The 12,721-nt window shown below is 39.5% G+C and overlaps 1 protein-coding gene across 7 annotated transcripts in view; it reads left to right on the plus strand.

Annotated features, from left to right (window-relative positions):
* Positions 1-12,721, plus strand: part of FAM53A (family with sequence similarity 53 member A) — a 206,642-nt gene that overhangs the window by 41,681 nt on the left and 152,240 nt on the right. Inside the window, exon 1 of one of the 7 annotated variants that reach the window (XM_029592649.1) lies at positions 7,973-7,995. The exons of the other annotated variants lie outside the window; for them this stretch is intronic. The gene's annotated coding sequence lies outside the window, so the exon portion shown is untranslated. Of the gene's footprint in view, positions 1-7,972; positions 7,996-12,721 lie in introns of those variants that run through there. 7 annotated transcript variants of the gene reach the window in all.

The raw sequence follows: 12,721 nt of genomic DNA on the forward strand, positions 1-12,721 counted from the left end.
TTATAAATTAGAACAATTTGCTCAAAAAAGGTTAAGGCTTGGCTTTTCCCCTGGTAATGGGTTAACAGGGGAATGGTTGCAGATCAGTAGTGAGCTATATTGTCTGGTCTGTATGTGATTTTTATCTTTATTCAATTCTATTTGTATTTAGTTTGTTTTATAATTGATTTGTAATTCCCAATGTATTCTTACCACACACAACAAAACTTAATTTGGCATACCTTTTAAAATATTACACATTGGTTCATTTATGGACTCACCTAATTAAAACATGTGATACTTACAATACTAATTTTCTCACACAGTTATGGGATCTTTAGGAAGATTACATTTGTATCAACAAATATTACCCAACATGAGGTGTTTCGTTGTACTCAAAACATCTGCATCAGGGGGGGTAATTTACTTCTCCAAGAGGGCTTCACAGCTTGTCATTCCTCAGTTGTAAATTGTTGACTCACTTCTGTATGACAGATCTATCTAACAAAAAAAAACAACCCAAAAAAACCCCATTAAAACCATCCCCTCAGAAGCATCTATCATAGTAAAGATGGCCAATCAAGTTCTTCATTCAGACCATATTGGGACAATACTATTCAAATAAAATATCCACTGGTGCTCTTTATATTTGAATATGGCTGACAAATCTCTGCCCTGAAATGTTTAACCTGGTCCAACACTACCCATTTCAAATCTGAAAACTTATGATTCCCAATACAATGAGACACAATCAGACCTTGTCTCAGGATCTCAATAGATTTTTAGAAAGGGATCATCCCTGGTTTTGCATTAGTGGCCTGTAAAAAGGCACTTTTTACAAACTGTGATATGCTATCTTAACAATCTAACCCAAGAATTTGGATTTAAGTGCATTTATAGTATACCACAACATAACTTGATCACTATTTAAAAAAAAAATATTGACGTGTTGTCACTTGAGTTTTCCAGTTTAGCCTGAATTTTCTTTTCCAGAGGAAAACACACACAGTTGTCCGCTCTAGTTTGACTCCAGAAGATTCTACTTTTGTATTGATGGGCTACAAACCATGTGGAGATTTTTCTTTGGGGTTCAACCCTGGCTAGGATTAAATGGTTCTATCCTATTACAGGGCACAAGTGTATATACGTAGATCTAATACCTCTGGTATCTTCTGTGTGATCTAGTTGTCCAATGCCCCTGTAAATTGGTATATGTGGGATGCACTAAAAAACCTGAAAACCAGGCTTATAGAACATTGTAGTTTAAAGACAAGCAAGTTGCAAGCTCTTATTGTCCCATTATGTTGCAAATTTCTGATTTGAAATGAATGGTGTTGGACCAGGTTAAACCTTCACTTCAGGACAGATTTGTCAGCCATACTTAATTATAAAGAGCAGCAATGGATATTTTATTTGAATAATGTCCTGGGTGGCCTGAATGAAGACCTTGGTTGGCCGTCTTTACTGTGATAGGCATTTCTGATTGACTGGTTTTTAGCATTTTTGTTCAAATAGATCTTACATAAGGAAGTGACATCTGGTGCATAATTTACAGCTAAAGAACAGGAAGCCATGAAGCTGCCTTGGAGAAGTAAAGCTACATCTGATGCAGATGTTTTGCGTACATCAAAATATGGCTTGTATTGGTTCATATTTGTTAATGTGATCATCGCAAACTTTAATGAGCCCCATTCAAATGAGCATTTGGTCATAAAACAGACTGGCCTTAAATTATGTGCATGATATAAAAAAATAAAGCATTGGTTAATATTTCAAGTGGTTTATGGACTGACCTATAACTTAACCTTTGTCATTGTAGACACTTATCTTGCAGTTAATAGGTCTTTAGAATGTACGCCAAATGAAGTTTAGTTGTATGGAGTAAGAATATATTGTGGTGCTGACATTGCTCTTACTCATTGTTCAGTGGGTCTTATGTGGTGGGGTTTTTTTTTTTTTTTTTTTTTTTTTTGTAATCCACCATGAATGTTTAGGAGTGGAATAGAAATTTTTTAAATCTGTGACAGTCTGGGGAAAGGTGTTTCCGGATTGGCTCATTGGAAAAGGGATGCTTAGGTAGTATGAAAATCAAGTGGTTTAGGCTGGAGGATCCCAGGGTCTGGGCTTATTTTAATTTTGTTTGTGTTAAATGGACTTACATAATATGTACTTTTTATGAATAATTTAACTGTTTTGGGCAATCTGAGACCAGGGTAGTGGTATAGACATTTTTAAACTTCTGGAGCTTTCAGGTGAGTATTGAAAGCCCACTGCAGTGCCATTTGAGTAGTTAAAAAGGGATATTGAGTGTAATTTCTTGTTCTAAATTTCCAACATTCCAGATGGCAAGCTGCATATCTCGGTGACTTGTATAATTTTGATATGTGGCTATTCAAATCTCAGCAGGGTCTAGTTTAGAATGCTTGCTTGCTTACTATGGATATCAAAGGTAAGCATGTACCTTTTGGCACTGATGTGCCACACCTAGGTTTTGTTTGCTGTATACTATACAGCATGCTTTGGTGCCAGCAATTAATCCAAGGGTGCACACAAAGTCCTCAAGGGTCACAAACCAGTCTGATCTCAGTGAATCTATACATTCAAATTAAGAACATTTAACATGCATAGCTTGGTTATTCCAAACACCAGGCCTATTAGTAACCCTCCAGGACCAGATTTATACTGCCCTGGGTACAACTGCAGAAGGACAAGTTTTTTTTTCCACATCTGACACTACTGAACTTCAAGTAAAACAGTTCAGACTTTTTCAAAGAAATCATGAATACCATGCATTTTTATGCAGTGGTGATTATTCCAGGGAGGGAAATGAAGATGCTCATACTGGTATGTGGCTTACACTGCAGTATCTTGTAGTAAAACGTTGCAAATTAAGTCTCTTGTGCCAAATCTCATCTTTTTCGGACCGTGGAATTGTTTGTAAAATTGACGTGAGCATCGTTGTAGGACAAGGACCCAGCACCTAGTGTTCTTTTCCAGTTTCCGTTTGTGAAAAAACACCCTTCCCCCCAGAGGTACACAGCATTCAGAACTTTGTCATCAGATGCCAGCAAAGGTAATTGTGGTACAAGTGTCTGCAGTTGTACAATACCTTATTTAGCTGTAAATCTTTTCTTCCGTCTTGAAATACAGCAAGAATTGCAAATTCCACCATGTAATGATTGAAGCCTTGAAGGTGGTGCTTGGGCAGAATACCTTATTCTGAAAGTCCTGTGCTGAGCATACTGTATGCAAACTATTTCCAAGTTATTTTAAGACTACTTTCCTCATATTTGCAGTGTAATGCAGCTCATGGATTTTTTTCAGTTTTTGTTTCAAAGCATGCAAGTTTGCTTTGCAAATCAAAGTCCAGTAATTTAATAACTAAAAACTTACCCTTTACAAATTTCAGGAATGGGTAGGGGTGGGACATTTAGTTCCCAGAGTTTGAATGTTTGATGTAATATGTAAGATTTCTGTTAACTTCTAATCTGCTTCGAATAAGAGCAAAATATAAATGTTAAATAGATCTGTGTGGCTTTTCATGCAAGATGGAAAAAATTCCACTGTAGGCTCAGGCATAATTACTGCCCCCCACCAGTGAAGTATGGAAAAGTAACATAACATAGCACATGTTGACAAAGACTCAAGCAGTCTATCCACAGTCTGCCCAGCAAACTTTTCTTTATATGTTCTTGGGGTAATTGTTGCAGGTTATCCTAGTCAACACAGGTTCTTTTCTTTATCGCCCTCATTTAGCCACAAGAATCCTCTTTATCCCATGCCCTTTTCAATTCCCTTTCTATCCTTGATCACAGTACTCCAGATGAGGCCTCCCCATTGACCTGTACAGGGGCATTATCACTTCCTTTTCCTGCTGGTCATGCCTTTCTCTATACAGTCCAGCATACTGCCTTGTCACATTGCTTTGCTGCCTTCAGATCATCAGACGCTATCACCCCCAAGGTCTGTTTCCTGCTCTCTATACGTCAGACTTTTGCCCAGCAGCACATATAGCTCCTTTGAATTTCTGCACCCCATATGCATGACTCAGCAGTTGGTATTCAATGCCAAGAAATGCAGAACTTTTGACCACTCCTTGAGTTTCCTTAGATCACTTCTTATTCTCTCCTTCATGTGTCCGCTCTACAGATTTTAGGGTTCTCTGCAAAAAGACAAATTTTTCCTTCTAACCCTTCTGAAATATCACTTGGATATTCAACAGAAACAATCCAGAGGCACTCTACCCTCCTCAAAGTAGTCTCCATTTTATGACCACTCTGTCAACTAATTTGATACATTCTACCACCTTCGGACCCAATCCAGTGCTTTTCAATTTGAACGCGAGCCTCCTGAGTGAGACAGTATTAAAAGTTTTGAAATCAGATAATTCACATCTAGTCCCCTTCCTTGATCTAATTCTTTAGTTACCCAATCAGACGACAAGATTTCTGTCAAGATCTTGCTCTGGTAAAACCCTATCTTGAATCATCAACATGCTGCATTGCAGATAGTTTCCTATCCTTTCATTCTGAAGCACTGAGGAAAGGCTAAATGGCCTGTAGTTTCCAGGTTCTTCCCTGCTACCATTTTTGGAAGTGTTACCACAACTGTCCTCCAATCCTGAGGCACCATTCAGGTTTCCAAGGATCTATTGAATAGGTCTTTTCAGCAGATTTGCTAGCAACTCTGAGCTCCTTCAATATTGTGGGATACATTCACTTGGTTTTATGGCCTTGTCCACTTCCAGGTTTGCTAGTACCTCCCACACCCTCTCTTCTGTCAACAGTGGTATTGACCCCATCCGCATCTGTTCTCTTACCAACCAGCATCTCTCCTTCCAAGATCTTCCTTTGTGAACACCGAAATGAAGTATTTAATGTTTTTTCCTCATCTTTCTCCACTCTATGACCCTTGTCTCCTTTAAATCTTACAATACCATCTCTGGCCTTCCCTGGTTCTCTGATCTATCTGAAAAATGTTTTTCCTCACCTTACCTCTTTGTGGTGATCCTTTCTTCCACTTGAGCTTTTGCTATTTGGATTTTTTCTTTCAGCTTCCCCAGATATTCTTCTGTGAACCTCCTTTTTATGGAAAGAAATTCATTTTGCCAGAGAAAAACTCAAAATAGTGGGGGAAATCTTCCCCAGCTTGCCTGAGAGGTCCATGTTTTTGTAACTAATCTGAGGTGCACTCTTGAGATCCCACAGGCAAGGCAAATTGATCACTGAGCATGGCTTGGTCTTTAGTTCTAGGCCTGCTAAGTTATTGACATTGAAACTGTCCTGTGAGACGCACCTTGTATCAAAATGTGCCTGGATGGTATATATTTTTTAGTTATTACTTTGACATGTTTATCATTTTTACAACTTTCACCATTAGGTAGAAGTGACTATGCCTGAGCTTATACTGGAATATTTGCCATTTTAAACCTTTAACATACCAAACTTACACATCAGTTTCACGTATTGGCACTTGTAATGTTTAGGGGGGAATGGCCCAGAAGAGAGTTCTGACCCTTTTTAGCAGTAGGGGTATTGTGCTCCATTCCTTCCCCTCTAGGCAGCCTGCTGTTCCCTAATGCAGGCCATCCTTTCTTGTTCCTCCATCTTTCCTGTTCTGCGGGGAAGAATGTGACACTGCAGCACACAACACACAAGGGGGTTGAGTTAGTGCAAGTTTGTCGTTAAGGCTTCTACCCTGACTACGTCTCACGGGTTTGAGACTTGTGCTAATTTAACCCCGTTTTCTGTTACCCAGGGCTTAATTTCCGGCAGAACAGCCTGAGACCTGGCGTAGGTCAGTTCTGGCATGTAGAAGACAGCTGGGGGTTGAGCACTATGGAGGATCACTGGGGTAAAGAGTGTGAAAGCTGTGTTTGGGGGAAAGAGGTCATACCTGTCCCACTCCTGCTCCACAGTTCCACTTTTTGGCTGCAAAGTAAGCCCTGGTAACAGAAGCCATTTTGAATTGATTGCAATTGGGTAAAAATATCAGCAAAATAGTTGGAGAGTTTAAAAAATTAAACCTTCCTGCTGCTAACACTAGCAGTTTATAATTAAATATTTTTTGGTCTCATTTTGCTGGTTAGCCTTAACAGATTTATTTTTTTTTTTTTTTGTGGGCTAATGTGGTACGCTATCTGAATTTAAAAATCCTTTTGCATTTAAAAATAATTAGTTCAGGGTTTCCTTTCATTGTTGCTGGCTTGTCGTATTTACAGCAGACTTTCATTGTCTGCCGTGAAGCCTGTTGCCAGACTTGTACAAAAAAGAAAACCAAGACATGGATATAATATCTACTTCCTCAATACAAGAGTTAATGCGTGTGTTCAGGAGCTTCATTTCTAAAATGTATTCTGTTGCAAAACCAACTACAGATGTTTAGTTCCGATTGCCTTCTGTTTTGGGGCTGCAGAAAGGAGCTGGCTTGAGATAGTTGTATCTCTTTTCTGCACTTTAAAGATAGATGATACAGCAGGAACACTCTTTGCAAGCACATGCAACCTATTAACATTTTCTTGTAGAACTTATTTGCCTATTGGAAGCAATATCTTAACATTTGTTTCCAATGTCTGTCTATACTGGAAGGGCCTGGAAGCATTGTATTTCTTGAGCTCTTGATTGCAGTTTGTGATAAGATGCAATTTCAATACTGCATTTTTTTTCCCAAATTGCAAAAAACATAAGAGAACTGATCAGCATTTCAAGATAAGGATGGAAGAGCACTGGAGAGAGCCAGTGCATCTGAAGAATTCTGTGCAGATCACAATAGTGAAGAAACTAAAGTGGCTTCAGCTATTGCATTCTTGAAATTTGCTGAGTAGCAGCCTTCTTCTGCTCAGGAGGTGATGAAACGTCATGTTCACAATTTCCTGGATAAAAAAAGGCATCTGATTGGCAGGCAGACATCAGCAAGCTGTTTCAAAGAACTTTTCAGAACCATCAACATAAGATGCTAATATTGATGCGGAACAATCCGGGGAGGAGTGTAGCTAAGCTGTATGTGAGCATGACAATTGAGATGTGGATATTCCTCTACTGTTGGATTTCACTAACTTTCTAAAGTTGTAAAAACAAACTCTTCATGAAAGAAAATGAGTGAAATTCAGATGTGGCATCATTCACTTAAGCTGTATTAGAGGATTTTTTTTTTTTGCTGAAAGCCAAGCAATGACTTATGAATTGGTTACTAAATGTAATGAAGGATACAGGGCCCTTCTGAGACTGTAGAAAGCAGATGCCAAATCCTCTTAAATGTTTTTCCATTATATCTGTCTTGAAGGTAGATTTTTTTAAAAAACCTGGTAGATAACCAGTTTGTGCTAGTTTCCAGCCATGTTGAGTGGTCTGCTACTCCACTGTCAGGCTTTCTATTCCTGGTATTTATATGCTGCCTTTCCTGAATCTCTAGGTGTCAAACAAAATTACATACAAAGTAATTAAAATGAAAATAAGCAAAGAACAAAACAAACCAGTGAAACAGTCAAACTAACCAATAAGGGACTGCAGTCACAAAGCCTACCTGAACAAGTTTATTTTCTATTAAAAATCTTATATTTCATAACTTCATTGCACTTGGTATTCAGTGTCATTGAAAAACAAGTATGTATTTTTAATGACAAGTTGGAACAAGTCAAGACACAACTCCTGAAGGAGTGAATTCCATAGAACTGGGACCACCACAGTGTGCGCATGCTCGAGTTCCCTCCAACTGGTCCTGCTAAGATGGAATTCTTTTCCTCTGTAGTTGCGCCTTATAGCTTGTCCTAAAAATGTCAAGGCTCTGCTGAAAATTGTATCTGCTTAAGCAATCAATTTTGTAATTTTCTCGCTGCAAATTTTGGACTGGGCCGGAATGTTGAGCTGGTTTGGTTTTTATCTTGCCTTTTTGTTTGGTTTGTATTTTTTATTATATATGTTTTCTGTTTGCTGCCTAGGGTCTTGGAGTTGGTAGGTCATAAATATAAAAAAATGGACTAACAGTGGGGACCTCAAGCCTCTCTGGGAGGATCACAAGGTGCGTGTCTGATTGTAGACACACAGAATGGCATTAGTCCAAGGAAAAGTCAAGTGGTGTATGTAGAAGCATTGTCACCTTATAAATTACCTGCCATTGAACTGGCAACCGGTGAAGCTGATTATAGTACAGGAGAAATATCTGAGCAACTGGATATTAGCCGGTGCTTAAATGCACTAATTTAAAATTGGTCAAACAATTTTGATTTTATTTCATGCCTATTTGATCACCAGTGACCTTGAAATATTTAATACATAATGGGTATACTTAACATAAGACCATAAGAGATTCCATGCTGGGTCAGACCAAAGTCCATCCTAGCCTAGCATCATGTCAATTGGTAGTCTGGGTCAAGAGTACCTGGAAAATCCCAAAAGTTAGATCAGTTTCTGGTTGCTTTCCCAAATCTGTCTGGCCAGTAACTGTTTATGGACTTTTCCTCCAGGAACTTGTCCAAATCTCTTAACTTACTGTGCTAGTTATCTTGACTACATTTCTCTGGCAACAAATTCCAGAGCTTGTGTACAGCATGAAACTTTCTGTGATTTTTTTTTTTTTTTTTTTTTTTTTAATTTTAAATCTGGTAGGTTTCATGGTTTTTTGTATTTGAAAGGGTAAACTGTCCCCTACTTAGCCATTCCATCCCACTCATTTTATAAACCTATCATATTCTCCCTGTAGTTTTCCAGGCCAAAGAGCCCTAATCTGTTTAGCTTTTCTTCATAAAGGAGCCATTCATCCTCTTTATCATTTTTGTTGTCTCTAGACCTTTTTCTAGTTCTACTCTTTTTTTTTTTTTTTTTTTTTTTTTTGAGATGAGAATTACACACAGTATTAGAGGTTGTTGCCCCATGCCTCAATACAGAGGCAATATATTTCCAATTTTATTTTCCATGCCTCTTCAAATTTAAGAACATAAGAACATGCCATACTGGGACAGGTCAATGGTCCATCAAGCCCAGCATCTTGTCTTCAACAGTGGCCAATCCAGGCCATAAGAACCTGGCACGTTCCCAAAAACTGTCTATCCCATGCTACTGTTGCTAGTAATAGTGACTATTTTCTAAATTAACTTAATAGGTAATGGACTTCTCCTCCAAGAACTTATCCAGTCCTTTTTTACACCCAGCTACACTAACTGCACTAACCATATCCACTGGTAACAAATTCCAGAGTTTGTGTGAGTGAAAGAACTTTCTTCAATTAGTTTTAAATGTGCCACATGCTAACTTCATGGAGTGCCCCCTAGTCCTTCTAGGGGGCACTCTATGCTGTAAACCTGATATAAGGCAGGCAATGGACTCCAAAAATTTGGATTATTACAAGTGAGCCTGGGTTATATAGAATTAAAAATCTGCCACCACTTAGTTGGATAAGTCCATGCTTATCCAGATAAGTGGCTGCGGCGTTACATTAGGACATCTAAAACTTTTTTAAAATGTTGAACATCTAAATATTTGAATGTCATGCGATGTCATGTTCTTTACAAATCTATATTGTAGTAAATGCAGTCCTAAATCATGTAATGTCAATAGAACACATCAGACTATTCCCTATCCCCTCCCCAACCCAAAGATGTTCTTAATCTCTGAAAAGATCCTTCAAAAGGAAAGAAAATGAGGCAAAGAAATTGTATGAAACTATTCTGCTGAGTAAAAGTGTTCTGTTTTCCACCCAGCTTTTAAGTTAAAGTACTCCCAATGGAGAAAATGAGAGGTGGAATAGTGGGCCAAACTAAAAGGAGCGATTTCAAAGGCAACAAATGTTAGAAAAGTAAACACAAATATGAGAAATAAAACGGTCTAGTTCTGAAAGGAGATAGCTGATAAAAGTAAAAAAGAACAAGAAATATAAAGGATCCCAAAAAGAGGAACACAGGGAAGAATATCTGGTGAAACTGAGGGAGACGAAGAGAGAAATCAAGAAAGCAAAAAGGCAGAAAGGATTGCCAAAGAGGTAAAGCAAGGTGACAAATCATTTTTCAGTTAGGGAAAGGTCCGAAGTGGTATAGTGAAATTGAAAGGTGACAAAGATCATTGGATGGAGAGATGAAGAAATGGCAGAAATATTAAATACTTCAGTTTGGTGTTCCCTAAAGAAGACCTTGGAGAAGGACAGTTGCTAGCTTACAAGACTGTGGATGGGGGTGGAGTAGACAAAACTCCATTTATAGAAGAGAATGTATGGGAAGAGATAGGAAAACTGAAAGTGGACAAGGCCATGGGACCAGATGGGGTACATCCCCAGGATACTGAGGGAGCTCAGAGATGTGCTGGCTCCCTCAGTATCCCTCAGGTCCGCTGAAGGATCTGTTCAATAGATCCCTGGAAATAGGAGTGATGCCACAAGGGAAGAGAAGTGGTCGTCCCGCTCCACAAGAGAGGGAGCAGAGGAGGCTGGAAACTACAGGCTGGTTAGCCTCACCTCGGTGGTAGGAAAATTAATGGAGACTCTACTGAAGGAAAGGATAGTGAACCCCAGTGGGTTGCTAAATACGAGGCAGCATGGATTCACCAGGGGAAGGTCCTCGCAGACTATTCTGAATTTTTTTTTTTTGATTGGGTGACTAGAGAATTGGATCAGGGAAGAGTGTGTGATGTGATCTACTTGGATTTTAGTAAAGCTTTTGATATGGTCCCACATAGACTTGTGAACAAAATGAGAAGCTTGGGAGTGGGTGCCAAGGTAGTAGAGGATTGACTGGTTGACTGACAGGAGACAGCATGTAATGGTAAATGGAATCTATTCTGAAGAAAGAATGGTGTTGAGTGCCACAGGGATCTGTTTTGTGACTGATTCTGTTCAGTATCTTTGAGCATCCTGGCGGAAGGGATAGAAGGTAAATTTTGTCTATTTGCGGATGATACTAAGATCTGCAACAGAGTAGACACATCTGAAGGAGTAAAGAATAAAGTGATTTAAGAAAATTTGAAGAGTGGTCTAAGATTTGGCAGCTGGTATTCAATGCCAAGAAGTGCAAAGTCATTCATCTGGGCTGCTGCAATCCAAAAGAGCTTTATGTGATGGGAGATTAAAGACTAATGCGCACTGGGAGAGGGACCTTGGTATGATAGTGTCTGATGATCTGAAGAGAGGAAGCAATGTGACAAGGCAATAGCTAAAGCCAGAAGAATTCTGGGCTGCATAGAGGGAGGAATAACCAGTAAGAAACAAGATAATGCCCTTGTACAGGTTCTTGGTTAGGCCTCACCTGAAGTACTGTTCAATACTGGTGCCTGTACTCAAAGGATAAAAACAGGATAGAGACGATCCAAAGAAGAATGACCAAAATGGTGAGGGGGTCAGCATTGGAAGACTTAGGAGAGGCTGAAGGATATGACTATGTATACCCTGGAAGAAAGGTGCAGGGGAGATATGATACAAACCTTCAGATATCTGAAAGATTTTAATGAGACAATCGTCAAACCTTTTCCATTGGAAAGAAATCAATAGAACTAGGGGTCATGAAACATAACTCCAGGAAGGACAACAAAACCAATGTCGGGAAGTATTTCTTTACGGAGAGGGTTGTGGATGCTTAGAATGCCCTTCCAGGAGAGGTGGTGAAGATGAAAACAGTCAAGGAATTCAAAGGGGCATGGAATAAACACTCCGGATCCCTAAAGTTTGGAGGATAGAAATAGAGTGCATAGGGGTAACTGGGGGGGTGTAACTTGCTGGTGTGGCAGTTGCTACCCTTAACAATTAAGCCTTGTTGCTGTTGATGCAACTCCATTGCTCTCTGCTTCATCAGCAGTGAGAAAAGGGGAATTGGATTCAGAGAGCAATCAACAAGGGCCCCGACTTTTACGGTTTGGGGAACAAACATGGGGTAACTAGCTGATGTGGTGCTTACTATCCTTATTCACTAAGTCTGATACTTTCGGTGCAACTCCAACATTGCTGTCTGCTTTCACCGCAACAGTTAAGGGAAATTGAATTCAAACATCTGAGGGCCCCGACATTCACAGTCCGGTAAACTAAGCTTGGGGGTAACCTGCACAGTGCAACAGATCCTGGCATAAACTTGCTGGGCAGACTAAGTGGATCATTTGGTTCTTTTCTGCTGTCATTTTCTGTTTCTATGGTTCAGTGCGACACAGCTGGATAAGTCCTACATGGATTGGACAAGAAAGGCTTTCCAGGTGGACAGGAATATCCTAGTTGGGCAGAAAAAATCCCTTTTCAAAAATACTGGCATACAAAAATATAAGGCCTCAATTTTTGCAGTCTCCTAATTTTACCCCTTTCCAGGGTAAAGACTCAGATTGGGTGTCCTCAGATATCAAAAGATCTTACTCATTGTTCTTTCTCTCAAGAAGATTCACAGTATCTCCTAGATGAGATGTTCCAAACAGACTAGCAGCTCTTAGGGCAGGAAGGGTGTCCACAGACTTCCCCCCTCCCCCAAAATACTCAATTCACCCCCTCCCAAAAAAAAACAAAACTCAAGACCGTAATCTTCACAGATCGTGAAAAGCGGAATCCTTCTGGTGAGTCACCTCTGTTCCAGCCAACTTTGTGCGGGTTGGAGAGTAGTGGAATCTAACTTATCCAGGGATTCCCTGAAATCCACCAGCCGAGGGCACTAAGGCTCTTACAGAAGAAAATCCAAGAAACAAGTCCTGCACACTAAGTTGGAAGATTTCAGAGCTCCAGGTTGTTGCACTTTAGAATTTTTGTGTCTTAGTTGACCTACAGCTATTTCCCTTAATAAACACACACT

This window comes from Rhinatrema bivittatum, chromosome 1, assembly GCF_901001135.1.
Source record: "Rhinatrema bivittatum chromosome 1, aRhiBiv1.1, whole genome shotgun sequence".
NCBI classification, from domain to species: domain Eukaryota; kingdom Metazoa; phylum Chordata; class Amphibia; order Gymnophiona; family Rhinatrematidae; genus Rhinatrema; species Rhinatrema bivittatum.